This window comes from Schistocerca piceifrons, chromosome 1 (assembly GCF_021461385.2).
Source record: "Schistocerca piceifrons isolate TAMUIC-IGC-003096 chromosome 1, iqSchPice1.1, whole genome shotgun sequence".
Lineage (NCBI taxonomy): Eukaryota > Metazoa > Arthropoda > Insecta > Orthoptera > Acrididae > Schistocerca > Schistocerca piceifrons.
Genome location: NC_060138.1, coordinates 1,016,369,090 through 1,016,389,438, shown reverse-complemented (window position 1 = coordinate 1,016,389,438; position 20,349 = coordinate 1,016,369,090). Strand labels below are relative to the sequence as shown.

The following is a 20,349-nucleotide window of genomic DNA, read 5'->3' as shown; positions in this document are numbered from 1 at the left end:
TGCCATTGCCAGTCTACATTTTATATCTTCTCTACTTCGACCATCATCAGTTATTTTGCTCCCCAAATAGCAAAACTCCTTTACTACTTTAAGTGTCTCATTTCCTAATCTAGTTCCCCCAGCATCACCCGACTTAATTCGACTACGTTCCATTATCCTCGTTTTGCTTTTGTTGATGTTCATCTTATATCCTCCTTTCAAGATACTGTCCATTCCGTTCAACTGCTCTTCCAAGTCGTTTGCTGTCTCTGACAGAATTACAATGTCATCGGCGATCCTCAAAGTTTTTATTTCCTCTCCTTGGATTTTAATACCTACTCCGAATTTTTCTTTTGTTTCTTTTACTGCTTGCTCAATATTCTGATTGAATAACATCGGGGAGAGGCTTCAACCCTGTCTCACTTCCTTCCCAACCACTGCTTCCCTTTCATGCCTCTCGACTCTTATAACTGCCATCTGGTTTCTGTACAATTTGTAAATAGCATTTCGCTCCCTGTATTTCACTCCTGCCACCTTTAGAATGTGAAAGAGAGTATTCCAGCCAACATTGTCAAAAGCTTTCTCTAAGTCTACAAATGCTAGAAACGTAGGATTGCCTTTCCTTAATCTTTCTTCTAAGATAAGTCGTAAGGTCTGTACTGCCTCACGTGTTCCAACATTTCTACGGAATCCAGACAGATCTTCCCCGAGGTCGGCTTCTACCAGTGTTTCCATTCGTCTGTAAAGAATTCGTGTTAGTATTTTGCAGCTTAGACTTATTAAACTGATAGTTCGGTAATTTTCACATCTGTCAACACCTGCTTTCTTTGGGATTGGAATTATTACATTGTTCTTGAAGTCTGACGGTATTTCACCTGTCTCATACATCTTGCTCACCAGATGGTAGAGTTTTGTCAGGACTGGCTTTCCCAAGGCCGTCAGTAGTTCCAATGGAATGTTGTCTACTCCTGGGGCCTTGTTTCGACTCAGGTCTTTCAGTGCTCTGTCAAACTCTTCACGCAGTATCGTGTCTCCCATTTCATCTTCATCTACATCTTCTTCAATTTCCATAATATTGTCCTCAAGTACATCGCCCTTGTATGGACCCTCTATATACTCCTTCCACCTTTCTTCTTTCCCTTCCTTGCTTAGAACTGGGTTTCCATCTGAGCTCTTGATATTCATACAAGTGGTTCTCTTCTCTCCAAAGGTCTCTTTAATTTTCCTGTAGGCAGAAATATAGAGGAGACGGTTATTGCGTAACAACAAAACAGGTATAGAGGAGACGGGAAAGTTTCATAGCTACCAAGCAATCTTGGCATAGTAGAACCCACGTTTCCACCTCCTTGGCTACCTCATATTTGCCACCTCATGTTGATGGACTCGATTATGGTGGAAGATCGAGAACCATCATTAATATTCCAATCCAAAACTCTACCTATTACAATTTCTCTTTATCTGCACAAGCGGGCCAGCACAGCTACAAAGTACTGAATGAAGAAGAATGAAGCGTGATTGCCTTTGTTGCCAAGTTACCTGTATTTGACGTCCACTCTGTACTGAAAATACGCACGGGATGAAATTTTTTTCACTCGTTTTTGCAGTGTTAATGTGCAAGGAATGGCGCTTTGGCGGCCGAGTGCGCGAATTTTGTGTCGGCCTTTTCATCGCCTGCGACAGCCCTCGAACAGGTTACCGACGGCCTAGCGCGGCAGCACTAGCGTGCTTTAGCGATCTCGGCTACGGAATGGGAGGCAGGCCGATCCCACGCCGTGACCCGCGCGACAGCCAGGTAGGTGCGTGGTGGCCGGGCAGCCTTGTGGCGGCGGCGGCGGCGGAGGCAGCGCCATTCCGCCCCTGGTGGTGGTGGTGGTGGTGGGGGCGGCCCAGAGGACGCAGCCCGCTCGCCGGAGCAGCCAGTTCCTGTGCGACTCCGGAACACAGCGGCCCGCGCGCGATACCTGAAGCACTCGCCGCTACAACACGCGCCGCGCACAGGTAGGCCAGCCGCCGGGTACGGCGCTCTGCTGTCGCCTTCTCCAGCACGCACTGTATTCGGCGTGGATGTACCAGACACCTCATCAAGTTACTTGTGATTTTATGGTCCATTTTTGCACTTCTAGCAGTGTCTGCTAATGTGAAAACTGGAAGAATCGCACCACGGTTAGAGTCCACGTTAAACTGTTCAAAGCTCGCATGATGACAACAGCGTACTAGCTCCAACGGGACCATGCCCAGTAAAGTACTGTGGTGTTCCAGCCAACCTTCAGGTTAAGCTTCCAAAATCTCATGAGGCCCAAACGTCCGCCCACGTACAAACCAACAATGCCTTACCCCATCTCCACAGTGGTTTGGTGTAATTTGATGTAGACGTTTTCGTAACCATAACTGTGCACCTTCATCGTGTAGAATACAGTATTGTCAACTCCCTTGAATCTTGGTTCATTTGTTGCGCAGCCAGAGATTTAAGTTAGGTAGGCCGGCCTGAGTGACCGAGCGATTCTAGGCGCTTCAGTCTGGAACCGCGCGACTGCTTCGGTCGCAGGTTCGAATCCTGTCTCGGGCATGAATGTGTGTGATGTCCTTAGGTTAGTTAGGTTTAAATAGTTCTAAGTTCTAGGGGACTGATGACCTCAGATGTTAAGTCCCATACTTCATAGAGCCATTTGAACCAAGTTAGGTAGGAAGGCTAATGGCTCAAATGGCTCTGAGCACAATGGGACTTAACTGCTACGGTCATCAGTCCCCTAGAACTTAGAACTACTTAAACCTAACTAACCTAAGGACATCACACACATCCATGCCCGAGGCAGGATTCGAATCTGCGACCGCAGCGGTCGCGCGGCTCCAGACTGTAGCTAGGTAGGTAGGCTACAATCCGCTGCGAATTCAAGCCAACGAATGTGAATGTGAAATAAAAGTTGTGGTAAGAGATTGATCTGTAGCTTTGTCTCTGTGTCCGCGCCATATTTAACACCCTTTTCTCTTCCAAAAAGCTGAAGCTGCAAAGTTAATTCTACGTTGCTTCGTCCTTTCTGTTGACTGGGCTGCGTCAACAGAAAATAAAGTAGAAATCTAGGGCCAAACTCCATGCAGAAAATTTAGTGCTGTTCTGCCGAAAATTGACATCATACTATGGCTGTGTAAATAAGGGTAAATTCGTACAAATAAAGTAAAATCTGCAACCAGGCATCGTTACTGATGTTATATATTAAAAACGAACAACCCCGTTACCAGTTTCGAGCCGTCGTGTTCATCCTCTGAGGACTGTTAATATGTAAAGTTACATTCGCTTATGGTGTGGATGTAACGTTTTGCCTCAACAAAAAAACAGAAAACATAGAATGTATACAATAAGCTAAATTTAATTTCCAATATGAGTAGTGATCCACCAGTTTAAAACAGGTAACAACGCAATTTGTTTTTGATAAATATCGGTTTTTAGTTTCTTGCGCGATTTAATTAGTACAAAACTTTTTGTCCTGCCGAAACTAGTTTCTGCAACGTAATTCCTATGAAAGTGCTAATCAAAACAAACGTTGTTGGTGGCCTCCACGGCAGCCTAAACTGATAGGTACCTATTATAGCGAGGCCGTAGATAGTCGAAAGAGACGTGAAAACTGATTTGACGAAAATTTGAGAGCCATGAAATAACATAAGCCACATGACATGACCTGTGCTAGGAAACATACCTTATAACATGTGTGAAGCAGAAAACTGAAGTTTTAGCCAATCCCAAATCTCTAGTGAAACATGTTGTAAAAGAATTATTTTACTTCAGGGCGGTCCTACATATGTTAAAATGCTTTTTTCTCATTCCCTGTAACACACGTGCTCTCTGCTTCATGTCCACGATACGCACGCAAAAAGTTGCCTCAATATTCCATTAACGGTCAACTGCAGCTACGAAGTCTTCGATTTTGCACGTTTGATGGCATCGTTTTGAAATACTTACGGAGAATCTTAACGACATACGACAAGTATGCAACGCTCAGCATTGACGGAGGAAGCTTTCGCAGGCAGCTTTCTACCGGTCAAGCAGCGTCATTCTTGAAACTTGTTCAGTGGCGCGACCAGGCACGCGGGCTGTGCTGCCCGCCTCGTCTGCTCTGTTACACTATTGTCTGATGGCAGTCCCTCTGAGGTTACCATTATTAAGAAACATACGACTAGTGTCTCTTAGTACCGTTCATTACTGTATCCAGCAAGTCATGAGAGTAACCTATAAACTCAAACTGGCGTACGCTCTCAGACGATACACAACACCAGAATGTTTCACTAGGTACAGTCCTATTTGAATCTGTAGGAGAGTAATCTCCTCCCATCTGATAACTGCCTCACCAGTACAGTGGCAAGTGGCCTTAGTGAGAGCGTAATAACCAAACCAAGGTGAGTCTGAATTTTACACACAAAGCGTTATCAGTCGTGAATATGCAAGAAACAACCGAGGATCGCAACTAATTGAGTTGTTTTTTAAGACAGAGCACAGGCTTCGAAAATTTTCTGCTCTTTGTAGCTATCATACTACTTTGCGTTTCCTTTTCTTTTCTGCTGTGACAGTCTGCTGGAGCTGGAGCTAGTCTCTGTTGATCCATCATGGAAATGGGACATCAGCTGGTCAAGTAATCATCAATGAAAATCGCCATCAGCCGTTTAGTTTTATTTTGACTACCAATTTCGGCATTCCATTATGCCATCTTCAGGCCCCATATACATCTCTCGGAAATAAACAATACTGTCATACAGTACCATGTATTCCTGGATGTCGCCAATTCAAAAGCATATCCCAAATACTTCATTCGAAGACTTGATTGCAAATGAGTTCCAATCAAGTCTTCGAATGAAGCACTTGGGATACGGTTTTGAATTCACGACATCCAGGAATATATGGCACTGTGTGATAGTATCGTTTATTTTCGAGAGCTGCATATGAGGTTTGAAGATGGCATACAGGAATGCCGAAACTGGTAGTCAAAATAAATTAAAGTCTCGATTAGACGGCTGTTGGCGAATTTTATTGATAATTATCTGGAGGTGTGTCGAGCGGTGTTTTCAACAGAACGTTAGAAATGCATCACTGTAAAGACGCTGTCGTCCTTAGCACGAGAATATTTATTTACACAACTGTTCCGTGCTCCATCTCTTACTCCAAAATGCATGTTCAAGTTTACCATATAAACTTTGTGGAACACCATAGTGCATAACAAAAGAAAACTTTCCCTTTAAGAAACTGTCTTTTCCGCTCAGAGAGATAGAGATACAAATAGAAAGATACCTCGTTCATGGAGAGAGAGATGGGGGAGGGGGGGGGGGGGAAGAGGCAGAAGACTGCCTGCGCTTTTGAGCTGTGATGGCTGGTCGCTATCCCTACGCGAGAAAATATTTAGGAGGCAATGGGATACTAAAAGTAAAGCCATTATCAACGCGGTTTGTTTAAATCCTGCATTGCTTGACTAGGCATGGTTCTCTTAGCTGTGGTATGGCTTCCTTCCTCCGAGCTGTGAACAAACTTCAGCAGACAGTTAGGCGGAATCTACAGTTTCAAGTACGCTCAGAATCACGATAACCTAAATACGTCCTATTGTTACGTTTTGTTAATTTTTGTTAGGGTTCGTAGTTGAGACAAAGTAAACAAGGAATATCTTCCATAGCCACTGTTAGGACTTTTTATTTAGTTACATTACCACATTAGAGATACTCTCATTATCTGATGTAACACAGATCATTAATGAGCGACCAAACATTGTACAAAATACATTGTTGCTGAACTTACTTGTCTTCGTTTATACCGGCCTTAAGAACCCAGCAGACATTAAGATTGCAACTCTTTGTAAATCATGTACAACTCTAACATTTACAGAAAGGCGCCATTGTTTCACAAGGAGAAAGCTATGATCTTGTTTCATGATTTGAAGAACAAATTTTGACGATGCCCGCCAACTAATGCCAGTGACAACCATTCAACAACTCCAGATTTTCCATCTTCAGATTACCACAAAAATATGATCTGCAGTGTACTTTGTTCATGAAACCCAAACATTTTATAATTATGCTGGATATCTGATCAAAGGTATGCGGACACCTGTTAGTAGACATTAGTATGGAATCAGCCCACCCTTCTCTTTAAGACCGCTTGAAGTACGCTTGGGACAAATTTGATGTGGCGTCTGAATCTCTGTGGAGGAACAGCAGCCCATTATTCCTACAGAGCCGAAACCAGAGAAGGTACTCATGTCGGAAGCTGGGGATCTCGAGTGTAGTCAACGTTCTCATTTGTGCCAAAGAGATTCTGTAGGGTTGAGGTCCTGAGTCCAGTCACGCTAGCTCACTTCAGGAATGTTACCGTTGACAAACAATTCCTTCGCAAAGTACAAAAAATCTTAGTTTCCTAATTTTTCCTCTAATGTGTGCAGCAGACATTGCTCTAAAACGTGTTTGTCCTTTCGCATTTAGCGTTTTCTGAAGCACAATAAGCGGACCTCTATCTTACCACGATAGACATTTAAAAACCGTATTACCACCTCCTCTAATTCACTGTTGGCACTAAACATGACACGCAGAGTTCTCCAGACATACGTCAAACCCAAACACTTCAGTCGGATTGTCACAGGGTACAGCGTGATTCGCCTCTTCAAATCACTCGTTTCCAGCCATCCACTGTCCAGTGGCGTCCCTCTTTGGACCACAATAAGCGACGCTTAGCAATGACTACAGAAACGTGTAACTTATGATGAGCTGCTAGACTGTTTTACCCGTTCTTTTTAAATCCTTAAGCACAGAAATTGTGCTAGCTGTTCTGCTGGCAGCATTTTGAAACTCAAAAGTGATTTCTTATACTGATTTCGTGAAATTTTTTACAACTGTTCTCCGCAACGTTCCAAGACCTCTGTCCGTCATTACATAAAGTCTGATCTTGACTTAACTGTGTTTGCCCTTCGCGTTTCCACTTCATAATCACATTACCAAGACTTGGGCAGCATAAAGAGGGCTGAAATGTCCCGCATGGCTTTTACTTATGCAACATACAAACAGTAGCCCACATTCGAAGTCACGGAGCTCTCCTGATCGATCCATTCTGCTGTTGCTGTTTGTCTATTGAAGACACAACACTCTCCGCTCCTCCTATATTGGCGATGCTGCCGCTCGTGACATCTACTGGTCGATCCCGCATTACATAGGGGTGTCCGGATACTTTTGATGATATGCTGCAGCCCAAAGCTGATGTAATCCATGCTGTGGATCCCTCATAATCAGTTGGCTGGTTGGTTGGTTGGTTTGGGGGAGGGGACCAAACAGAGGTATCATTGGTCCCATCGGATTTGGGAAAAATGGGGAAGGAAATCGGTCGTGCCCTTTCAGAGGAACCGTCCCGGAATTTGCCTGAAGAGAATCAGGGAAATCACGAAAAACCTAAATCAGGATGGTCGGACGCGGGTTTGAACCGTCGTCCTCCCGAATGTGAGTCCAGTGTGCTAACCAATGTCCCACCTCGCTCGGTCTCATAATTAGTTAAATTTATTCTTGGTGCTCTTGATCCAAGTATAAATTTCGCTATTTGCTATAGCAATGGGTGGCAGCAGGGTCATATCAGCGAGATGGTTGGATAGTGCAGGATTATGTGTGTTTATTTGATCAGTGTGCATGTAAAACAAATAGCGATCCAAAAGTCTTGCTCTAAAAATTGTTCAGTGGTAGCACCAATACCTCATACACACTCCTGTAGAGGGCCATAGATGTAAAATATATATACTTAAGGATCGTCAAGATTTAGGAACCAGGTTTTAAATTGTAAGACATTTCCAGGGGCAGATGTGGATTCTGACCACAATCTATTGGTTATGAACTGCAGATTGAAAATGAAGAAACTGCAAAATGGTGGGAATTTAAGGAGATGGGCCCTGGATAAACTGAAAGAACCAGAGGTTGTAGAGAGTTTCAGGGTGAGCATAAAGGAACAATTGACAGGAATAGGGGAAAGAAATACAGTAGAAGAAGAATGGGTAGCTCTGAGGGATGAAGTAGTGAAGGCAGCAGAGGATCAAGTACGTAAAAAGACGAGGGCTAATAGAAATCCTTGGGTAACAGAAGATATATTGAATTTAATTGATGAAAGGAGAAAATATAAAAATGCAGTAAATGAAGCAGGCAAAAAAGAATACTAACGTCTCAAAAATGAGATCGACAGGAAGTGCAAAATGGCTAAGCAGGGATGGCTAGAGGACAAATGTAAGGATGTAGAGGCTTGTCTCACTAGGGGTAAGATAGATACTGCCTACAGGAAAATTAAAGAGACCTTTGGAGAGAAGAGAACCACTTGTATGAATATTAAGAGCTCAGATGGCAACCCAGTTCTAAGCAAAGAAGGGAAGGCAGAAAGGTGGAAGTAGTATATAGAGGGTTTATGCAAGGGCGATGTACTTGAGGACAATATTATGGAAATGGAAGAGGATGTAGATGAAGATGAAATGGGAGATACGATACTGCGTGAAGAGTTTGACAGAGCACTGAAAGACCTGAGTCGAAACAAGGCCCCGGGAGTAGACAACATTCCGTTAGAACTACTGATGGCCTTGGGAGAGCCAGACCTCACAAAACTCTACCATCTGGTGAGCAAGATGTATGAGACAGGCGAAATACCCACAGACTTCAAGAACAATATAATAATTCCAATCCCAAAGAAAGCAGGTGTTGACTATCAGTTTAATAAGTCTCAGCTGCAAAATACTAACGCGAATTCTTTACAGTCGAATGGAAAAACTGGTAGAAGCGGACCTCGCGGAAGATCAGTTTGGATTCCGTAGAAATGTTGGAACACGTGAGGCAATACTAACCTTACGACTTACCTTAGAAGAAAGATTAAGAAAAGGCAAACCTACGTTTCTAGCATTTGTAGACTTAGAGAAAGCTTTTGACAACGTTAACTGGAATACTCTCTTTCAAATTCTGAAGGTGGCAGGGGTAAAATACAGGGAGCGAAAGGCTATTTGCAATTTGTACAGAAACCAGATGGCAGTTATAAGAGTCGAGGGGCATGAAAGGGAAGCAGTGGTTGGGAAAGGAGTGAGACAGGGTTGTAGCCTCTCCCCGATGTTATTCAATCTGTATATTGAGCAAGCAGTTAAGGAAACAAAAGAAAAATTCGGAATAGGTATTAAAATCCATGGAGAAGAAGTAAAAACTTTGAGGTTCGCCGATGACATTGTAATTCTGTCAGAGACAGCAAAGGACTTGCAAGAGCAGTTGAACGGAATGGACAGTGTCTTGAAAGGAGGGTATAAGATGGACATCAACAAAAGCAAAACGAGGATAATGGAATGTAGTCGAATTAAGTCGGGCGATGCTGAGGGAATTGGATTAGGAAATGAGGCACTTAAAGTAGTAAAGGAGTTTTGCTATTTGGGGAGCAAAATAACTGATGATGGTCGAAGTAGAGAGGATATAAAATGTAGGCTGGCAATGGCAAGGAAAGCGTTTCTGAAGAAGAGAAATTTGTTAACATCCAGTACAGATTTAAATGTCAGGAAGTCGTTTCTGAAAGTATTCGTATGGAGTGTAGCCATGTATGGAAGTGAAACATGGACGATAACCAATTTGGACAAGAAGAGAATAGAAGCTTTCGAAATGTGGTGCTACAGAAGAATGCTGAAGATAAGGTGGGTAGATCACATAACTAATGAGGAGGTATTGAATAGGATTGGGGAGAAGAGAAGTTTGTGGCACAACTTGACTAGAAGAAGGGATCGGTTGGTAGGACATGTTTTGAGGCATCAAGGGATCACAAATTTAGCATTGGAGGGCAGCGTGGAGGGTAAAAATCGTAGAGGGAGACCAAGAGAACAATACACTAAGCAGATTCAGAAGGATGTAGGTTGCAGTAGGTACTGGGAGATGAAGAAGCTTGCACAGGATAGAGTAGCATGGAGAGGTGCATCAAACCAGTCTCAGGACTGAAGACCACAACAACAACAAGGACCGTCAGGGGCATTTTCTCTGGTGTTTCAGCAAATATTTGCAATTTCGTTTTTGCATTTTGAAGTTGGAGTCAGTCCAAACAAATACTGCTCAACACGTCTTTCATGCGTCGCCCAGCGTCGACGGGAAACTTCTGTTTGTTTCCTGTTACGAACAAAATGATTTTCATAGAGGTATTTTAGGCGAACATTCGAGAGACCGGTCGCGCATTAGTCTAGTGCGATCATCGTTTTATCGGTACATATTAATGGGTACAGGAAGACGTGTAGAATAACCATTAATCTAATAGCGACAGCACCGCCCTGACCCCCGCCGAATGCTACTGTCATGCAGCAGCGCTGCTCACTCGTTGCTGGAGTACTGGTTATTATTTATGTTTTATTGCCCCTGTTAACACGCACCGATAAAATGGATATTGCACTAGACCGTGCAACGTTTTATCGAATGCGCATGTGAGATATCGTTTCGTAAATAATTTTGATTGTAACGGGAAATAAACCGACGCTTTCCTTCTACGTTAGGCATCACGTGAAAGGCGTGTAGAGCAGTAGGGGTCTACTTGTTTGGACTGACTCCAGCTACACACTGCAAATACCTGTGTGTGTGTGTGTGTGTGTGTGTGTGTGTGTGTGTGTGTGTGTTTGTTTTCTCGGATGTGACCCTTAGCGACAGACTTAAACTGTGCCAAAGCAGGACTTTAATATACATATTCTCCACTATTACTTTTCTAACTGAACCCGCAGTGCACATCTCACGAAATTTCGCTGCTCTTGTCCATTTGCAAGCCCAATGCCAGCTTTCCAGTGGTTTACAGGAGTAGCACATACAGAAGAAAAGATAATAAAGAATGACTTGAACGTACGACTAATTTCTCTGTGGAATGTTTTACTAATTAGCACTGTGTGCGCTGATAATGACATTAGGTAAACAGGCATGAGTTAATCCTCGTCCAGCGTCTTATCAGTCCGACTTACCAACGAAAGATTCCATCCCATAATCATTCTCGGTTGTCTTTCAGCAATTTTCCGGCCTCTGGTTTGTGGAGGTGATGATGCCATCTTGCAAAAGCCTCCATGTAGTGCAAAAAAAAAAAAAAAAAAAAAAAAAAAAAAGAGAGGGAGAAGGAAAAGGTCACATGATGACAACTTGAACTGGAAGAAGCATATTGCTGAGCTTCTCAAACAATTAAGTTCAGCTTCTATCGCTCTTCGTATAATCGCTAGTCTTGGTAATAAACAGATCAGCTTAGTAACGTACTTTGCATATTTCCACTCAATAATGTCTTATGGAATAGTTTCCTGGGGTAACTCACCACTTAGACGTAAGTATTGATTGCACAAAAGAAAGCAGTGAGAATAATTAGTGGTGTTCACCCGAGATCGTCATGTAGGCACGTATTCAAGGAGTTAGGTATTTTAACTGCACCATCAGAGTACATAAATTCGCTAACGAAATTCGTTATAAATAATCCATCTCAATTCGCGAACAACAGTGATGTTCATACGTACAACACTAGAGGGAAAAATGACCTTTCCTATCCGTTATTGAAGCTGTCAGTTGCTCAAAAAAGAGTACATTATTCAGCAACAAAAATCTTTGATCATTTGCCCAATAACATAAAGTGTCTGGCAGGTAGTAGATCAAGTTTTAAATGTAGCTTAAAATCATTTCTTTTGGACAACTCCTTCTATTCCATGGACGAGTTTCTGTTTCAGAACTGGTAAAATAAATAAATAAATAAATTTGTACGTCTAAATATAGTTGCATGTGTAGAACTAAAAATTACAGTAATATTAATATTAGCACTATTCATGTATATATATATATATATATATATATATATATATATATATATATATCTTGTAATCTAACTTGTTCCACATCATACCGATAAAATAATCGTAAAAATGATCTGCGGAACATGACATAACTAAACTGAACTAAATTATGTGTCGGTTACCGATGGCGTTTTCGGATGGCTCAGCTGAAAGGGGACTACCTACAAGAGGTCATACTGCGTTTCGTCTAGTACTTGTGCTACGAAATTCCATTAATCAAATTCATAGACGGTATTAAATAATTAAAATAAAAGATTCGTTAAGGTGGGAACTATGGATGAAGGGCAACAGATATATTCCATATTTCTAGATTTCCGAAAAGCATTCGACACGATACCCTACTGCAGACTGTTAACGAAGGTACGAGCATACGTAATGTGTTCCCAGATATGAGTGGCACGAAGACTTCTTAAGTAATAGAAGGCAGTATGTCGTCGTCGAGGGCGAGTGTTCGTCAGAGACAAGGGTATCGTCAGGAGCACCGCAGAGAAGTGTGACAGGGCCAGAATTATTTTGTATATATATAAATGATCTGTCGGAAAGGGTGGGCTGCAATCTTCGTTTGTTCGCTCATGAGATTGCTGAGTACAGGAAGGATTAGACAAAATTTCTAGTTTGCGTGATGAATGGCAGCTAGTTCTAAACGTAGAAAAATCTATTTTAATGCGGATGTGTAGGAAAAACGAACCCTTAATGTTCGGATACAGCATTAGTAGGGCATTGCGTGGTACAGTCACGTTGTTTAGATAGTTGGGCTTAGCGTTGTTAAGCGATATGAACTGTAACTAGCGTGTGAGGGTCGTGTTAGAGAAGGCGATTGGTTGACTTCCGTTTATTTGCAGAATTTTAGGAAAGTATTGTTCATGTGTAAAGCAGACCGCATGTAGGACGCTAGTGCGATTTATTCTTGAGCACCTCTCGAGTGTTTTGGGATCCGCACCAGGTCGTTCTAAAATAAGACATCGAAGCAATTCAGAGGCGCAATGCAACGTTTGTTACCGGTAGGATCGAACTAAACGCAGGTGTTACGGACATGATTCGGGAACGCAAATGAGAATCCCTGGAGGGGAGGCGACGATTTTTCCGAAAAATACTGTTGGGAAAACTTAGAGACCCGGAATTTTAAGCTAACTGCTGAACGTTTCTACTGCCGTCGACATACACTCCTGGAAATGGAAAAAAGAACACATTGACACCGGTGTGTCAGACCCACCATACTTGCTCCGGACACTGCGAGAGGGCTGTACAAGCAATGATCACACGCACGGCACAGCGGACACACCAGGAACCGCGGTGTTGGCCGTCGAATGGCGCTAGCTGCGCAGCATTTGTGCGCCGCCGCCGTCAGTGTCAGCCAGTTTGCCGTGGCATACGGAGATCCATCGCAGTCTTTAACACTGGTAGCACGCCGCGACAGCGTGGACGTGAACCGTATGTGCAGTTGACGGACTTTGAGCGAAGGCGTATAGTGGGCATGCGGGAGGCCGGGTGGACGTACCGCCGAATTGCTCAACACGTGGGGCGTGAGGTCTCCACAGTACATCGATGTTGTCGCCAGTGGTCGGCGGAAGGTGCATGTGCCCGTCGACCTGGGACGCACGGATGCACGCCAAGACCGTAGGATCCTACGCAGTGCCGTAGGGGACCGCACCGCCACTTCCCAGCAAATTAGGGACACTGTTGCTCCTGGGGTATCGGCGAGGACCATTCGCAACCGTCTCCATGAAGCTAGGCTACGGTCCCGCACACCGTTAGGCCGTCTTCCGCTCACGCCCCAACATCGTGCAGCCCGCCTCCAGTGGTGTCGCGACAGGCGTGAATGGAGGGACGAATGGAGACGTGTCGTCTTCAGCGATGAGAGTCGCTTCTGCCTTGGTGCCAATGATGGTCGTATGCGTGTTTGACGCCGTGCAGGTGAGCGCCACAATCAGGACTGCATACGACCGAGGCACACAGGGCCAACACCCGGCATCACGGTGTGGGGAGCGATCTCCGACACTGGCCGTGCACCACTGGTGATCGTCGAGGGGACACTGAATAGTGCACGGTACATGCAAACCGTCATCGAACCCATCGTTCTACCATTCCTAGACCGGCAAGGGAACTTGCTGTTCCAACAGGACAATGCACGTCCGCGTGTATCCCGTGCCACCCAACGTGCTCTAGAAGGTGTAAGTCAACTACCCTGGCCAGCAAGATCTCCGGATCTGTCCCCCATTGAGCATGTTTGGGACTGGATGAAGCGTCGTCTCACGCGGTCTGCACGTCCAGCACGAACGCTGGTCCAACTGAGGCGTCAGGTGGAAATGGCATGGCAAGCCGTTCCACAGGACTACATCCAGCATCTCTACGATCGTCTCCATGGGAGAATAGCAGCCTGCATTGCTGCGAAAGGTGGCTATATACTGTACTAGTGCCGACATTGTGCATGCTCTGTTGCCTGTGTCTATGTGCCTGTGGTTCTGTCAGTGTGATCATGTGATGTATCTGACCCCAGGAATGTGTCAATAAAGTTTCCCCTTCCTGGGACAATGAATTCACGGTGTTCTTATTTCAATTTCCAGGAGTGTATATTTCGCGTAAGGACCACTAAGATGGAAGAAATTAGGGCTCATGCGGAGGCATACAGACAGTCGTTTTTCCCTAGCTCTATCTGCGATTGTGACAGAAAATGAAACGTCTAGTAGTGATACAGGGTTTCCTACGCCACGCGCCATATCGTGGCTTGAGGAGTATCTTTATGAATGTAGTTGTAATACGACGAGTTTCCAGTGACATCTTGTCTTTCCTCGTTGGCTAAGGCACTGGACTGAAAATAGTCGGTTTTCCTTTGCAAAACGTACGTAAATTCAGCCACAAACACAAAAAACTTCTTGAAACAAGTTGGTAGATTAAAACTCTGCATGTGACCTGGACTAGAACGACTCTTGCTGTCCGCAGACAGCGCTTTACCAACTGAGCCTCTCGGGAATGCCTAACAGCCACCCACAGTCACAGCAAAGATAGATTGGAGGTTGACGACTTTCTTAATCTCTGGTACTCTTCTAATGTTGACCTTGCAACAGCCTCACATGGCTAATATTAGGTAGTGTGTGCAGCCCGTCCCAGGAACAAGGCCCCAGAAAGAAGATTGTGCGTTGTACAACAAGATTGCGAGGATAACATGACGGAAGTAGCCAAAAACGTTTATCATCGACAGCGCCTGCGAAGACTTGGTTAATATGTGGCTGAACGGCAACAAAATGTGGAAGTCATCCGATTATCTTATTGGTTTCCATTAATTTCACTGCCTCCACCCCCGACATCTCCAACAAACTAAGTTCATCATTTAAAATAATCAGGACGAGGATGTTGGGCCATAGCAATGGAAGGGTGTTCTTTTGGTCTCCGGGTGTAATCTACCCCCTCCTTCCCACTTGCAGCTATTGACCACAATAAGCAAAGTCATTTATGAAAAATTTGGGAGGAGCGAAGATTACAACAAGCTTTCTACTTTACTTAGCTCCTCTTGCCGAGTTCGCTCCAGTTCTTGTCTGCGGGTCCGATTCTTGAAGCTGAAAATGTCACGTTGTGGGTCCTCACGGTTGGAATGATCTAAATAAATTTGAAGATTGTTGTTACAGTTTTACGTAAATATATTTTTTCAAATTTTACTATATCATACAGTCTTTTGATTATTCACATTAACAAAGCCGAAATTAAATTGTTCGCACAAAATATAAAAATACGTCCGATCACATCAGAGTCATGCTTACGACTCTCACACTCTGCGGAAATAACAATATTCCAAAGGGTTTAAAAATTTTTCTTAACCAATGAATTTCTACTAGTTTTTGTTGTTCGAACTGATTGCCGAATAACCACCGAACGTTTGACGTTGAAATTTGGCAACCCTATCCGTAGTATGCTCACAAACATCCACTGGAGATGTGTAATCTAACCACTTGTCTGCTTTTCTCTGTCTAAGTGAATCTTGTTAAAACTGTCTACCAAAGCTTCTCAAAAATAATTATCAAACAAACAACAAATGCTAACTTAACACTTTATTTCGCACACTCAGATACATTGTGAAGAAACAAAATTAGATGTACTCGTATACGGTCATGTGAACAAATGCCCACATTAATATTGTGGCACATAAATACTACCATGTTGTTCCTGTGTCCGAAAGAATGGTTGCATTTTACGCTATTTCATGTGAAATGTCTTTAAAAAACTCAATTTTGTAACAAAGCACTGGACAATTCCACAGTTTCCACATCTTACGGTCGGATAACCCTGAGGTCAATGGCTATATCTTTCCTTTTTTACCCTATTCTAGCCAGTGAACAAAAGTGTCATACTGTCACTGGCATAAAAAGTGCTGTTTTTTTCTTCTTCTGGAGTTGTTGTACAGCCAATTGTCAGTCAGTCTTCCTCTTCACAGAGGAGTGAGTGTATCTATCTTTTACGATTCTTAAAATGCCTCACAAACCAACTCAGTTTCGACTTAATATTCGTTCGTCTCGCCTTCTGAACCGCACCTTCTCGCTCGATGCTGTGGACAGGCCTCGATGCTGTGGTCAGGCTCGACCTCCTTCCCACCCTCTCCCCCTCCCCCTTCCTCCCGAGAGAAAGCATTTAAGGGAGAGTTCAGTTTCACTGCCTCATCCTCATGAGGGATAAACAAAAACGGCTTGCATGTCTAAATACACTTCCCCAAAAATATACCTGGATCCGAGACCCTCTACGGCTCAGTAATTGTCACCAGTGACATACACTGCAGATACTGTGCCAGAAATGCAAGAACTGCTCCCTAAATTAATAATCTTGACTCGGAGTCAGGGAAGCCTTTGTGGTGGCGGTGGACTTGTAGGTAAGCCGATTCGAATGAGTGGAAGGGTTAAGAGAGGTGGCGGCGTAATGTTCTCAATCTCTAGTCTCTGTATCAATGCCCGAATTAAATTCCATATGCCTTTTCAGTGTCTCATGAACTGAAGGATGTGAACTGGACTTGTTGTACAATATTCCAAAGGGTTTAAAAATTTTTCTTAACCAATGAATTTCTACTAGTTTTTGTTGTGCGAACTGATTGCCGAATAACCACCGAACGTTTGACGTTGAAATTTGGCAACCCTATCCGTAGTATGCTCACAAACATGTACGTCGTATAAGAACGTTAGGCCCGGCGATCCCCTTGATACTACTTGAGAATAGTAGTCTATGCACCGGCACCAGGATTCACCGTGCCCTTGTATGATCATCATCATCTTCATTATCATCATCACCAGCACCACCACCACCATCAATAACATGACACGGCTCTCTCATATCCTCAAGAAAAGGGTCCAATGCCCGCGGAGGAAGAAACCCCTTTCCGGCGGGTGGCTGAACCTATCCCGTGGGGAATACCCCACATCACATACAATATTTTAGATTCTCGTACTTATTCTATCAAAGATTAATTCCTAACGCAGTGAAAGTTGTTGTATAGCGTTAACATTGTATCATGCAGAGACTGGACTGAAAAAGAACGACGAAATGGCTTCGTCGTTAAATATTGAACGAGAAAAGCTTAAGTAGTTTAGTGGAGGCTCTTATTTCCAGGCTACCATTAGCTGTGGTTAAGTGCTACATAAAAAGTAAATGTGTAAGATATTGCACTTGAGAATACGCTGCTACAGTAACTTTGTTAGATGGGGCTGCTGAAATTGCACTTTCAAACAGCAGCATCGGAGGAATGCCAACACGTGGACTGTAAACATTCATCCATCTGATCTAAGATCTGCACGGTCGGACGACTGTTGACATGAGGCGCTGAAGTCAAGGACTGCGGCTGCCACCAGGCGTGAGGAGCAAGGACACACCGTGCTCGCGGTTTTTCCAGCCCAGAGGCAGCGGCAGCGCGGCAAGGAGGAGGCTGGGAGAGTGGAGTGGCCACTCGTTTTGCTCTTCCGCGCCGACGTGTGAATGAGTAGCGCTTTCTCTGCCCGTGGCAGACGGCGCAGGGCCGGCGCGAGTGCGCGCGAAACGCTGCACACACTCTAACCCTTCCATCAGCTGTTACCATCTGAAATCGGGACTCACCTGAACAGGCCAAGGTTTTCCAGTTGTCACGGGTTCAACTGATATGGTCACGAGCCCAGGAGATGTGCTGCAGCGGATGCCGCGCTGTTACCTAAGGCCTAAGGCACTGGCGTCGTTCGTCTGCTGCAATATGCCTTTAACGCCAAATACATCTATCTACATCTACATCTACATACATACTCCGCAATCCACCATACGGTGCCTGGCGGAGGGTACCTCGTACCACAACTAGCATCTTCTCTCCCTGTTCCACTCCAAAACAGAACGAGGGAAAAATGACTGCCTATATGCCCCTGTACGAGCCCTAATCTCTCTGATCTTATCTTTGTGGTCTTTCCGCGAAATGTAAGTTGGCGGCAGTAAAATTGTACTGCAGTCAGGCTCAAATGCTGGTTCTCTAAATTTCCTCAGTAGCGATTCACGAAAAGAACGCCTCCTTTCCTCTAGAGACTCCCACCCGAGTTCCTGAAGCATTTCCGTAACACTCGCGTGATGATCAAACCTACCAGTAACAAATCTAGCAGCCCGCATCTGAATTGCTTCTATGTCCTCCCTCAATCCGAACTGATAGGGATCCCAAACGCTCGAGCAGTACTCAAGAATAGGTCGCACCAGCGTTCTATAAGCGGTCTCCTTTACAGATGAACCACATCTTCCCAGAATTCTACCAATGAACCGAAGACGACTATCCGCCTTCCCCACAACTGCCATTACATGCTTATCCCACTTCATATCGCTCTGCAATGTTATGCCCAAATTTTATTTTCCAAGCACAGATCAAAAACTAACAAGAATAAACAACTCGTAACCAAGCCGACTACGGCAAAGATAAATATCTATCAGCTGCAGCTTTCACCCGCTGTTTTTGACGCAGTGGATAAATGACGTCGCCACATCAGCCCCTCTCCTTTTGAAACCGGGTGCACCAGGTATGTGGGGAAACTTGCACTTGATTTTTCTAACAGCTCTCGTGAAAACATCTGGTGCAGGCAATGGCTGCTCCTGTTCTGCACTTGCTGCTTCGTTGTCCTCTTCTGAAACCGAGGGCTCGGCGAGACTATCTGCTGTTTCTTTGGCCTCCACGTTTGAGGGTGATTTTGCAGACCGAGGAAGGAGTGTACCCTCTTCGGTGTAAGCAGGTTTAAGCCACTCAATTGAGACTGTCTCTTCTTTATCATCCTTATCGATTTTGAAGCTGTGGCTTCCTCTTGTGACTACCCTGTATGGTCCAGAGTAAGGCGAAACAAGCAGCGGGCGCACCGTGTCATCCCTAAGCCACACGTGGGACGTTGCTCGCAGGTATTTATGTACAAACACTCTCCGGTCTCCATGTCTGACAGGGTTCTAACGCTGAGTAGACTCGCGAATTGCGTGCATAGCTCAGGGGCGAACGGCTGTGTAGATGCTGGAACGATAAATTCTCCAGGAACCCTCAATTGCTCGCCATAAACCAATTCTGCGGAAGAGCATTGTAAGTCCTCCTTCACGGCCGCTCTCAATCCGAGTAGGACCAGCGGTAGTGCTTCAGGCCATGAAGTGGAACTACACATTAATGCAGCTTTGAGCGTGCGGTGTAGTCGTTCCACCATCCCATTACTAGATGGATGATAGCTTGTGGTACGTAGGTGGTTGCACCCGCACAGTAGTAAAAGTTCATTGAAAAGTTGGCTTTCAAACTGCCTTCCGCGATCTGTTGTTATGTTTTGCGGAACGCCAAACCTGGAGAACCATGAATGCAACAGTGCTTTTGCAACCGACTCCGCAGAAATGTCTTGTATTACAACTACTTCTGGCCACCTGGTAAAACGATCAATGATTGTGAGCAAATAGCGTTGTTCTGAAGAGCATGATAGCGGGCCCACATGTATATGTGAAAATCTTGCAGATGGCGTCGGGAAGTCAGCAATAGGTGCAAAGACATGTCTGCTGATTTTATTACGCTGGCATGTTAGGCATGCACGCGCCCATGCACGACAATCTTTTTGTATTCTAGGCCACACTACTTTGGAGGAAACTAACTTGGCTGTAGCTCGTACTCCTGGATGTGATAGGTTATGTAGTGCACTATAAATCTCGCGACGATATTGTTCTGGTATGTAAGGTCGCTCCTTTCCTTTTGCTACATCACACCAAATTCCGTCTGGAACATTTGGGACAGACACACGTCTGAGCTGCAGCGCAGTTCTCTGTTCCTCTATTAGACGGCGCAAGAAAGGATCTTCTCGTTGTTTAGACGCTAACTCGGTCCAACGAATTGAATTTAAACTGGTACAATTCCTAGGCAGGCAATCTGCGACCAGGTTGTCTTTTCCTGGAATGTGACGCACGTCAGTTGTGAACTGTGCAATGTACTCGACTTGCCTGCACTGACGTGGTGAATTGAGCTCTGTGTCTCGTTGAAATATAGCTACTAACGGCTTGTGATCGGTAAAAATTGCAAAGTGCCTCCCTTCGACAGACGTGCGAAAATGCTTTATGGCTAAGTAAATAGCAA

The 20,349-nt window shown here is 44.4% G+C and overlaps 1 protein-coding gene across 1 annotated transcript in view; it reads left to right on the top strand.

Annotated features, from left to right (window-relative positions):
- Positions 1–1,864: 1,864 nt before the first annotated feature.
- LOC124805311 (epidermal retinol dehydrogenase 2-like) overlaps positions 1,865–20,349 on the top strand; it is a 373,514-nt gene continuing 355,029 nt past the window's right edge. The window contains exon 1 of the mRNA XM_047265864.1: positions 1,865–1,977. The gene's annotated coding sequence lies outside the window, so the exon portion shown is untranslated. The remainder of the gene's footprint in view (positions 1,978–20,349) is intronic.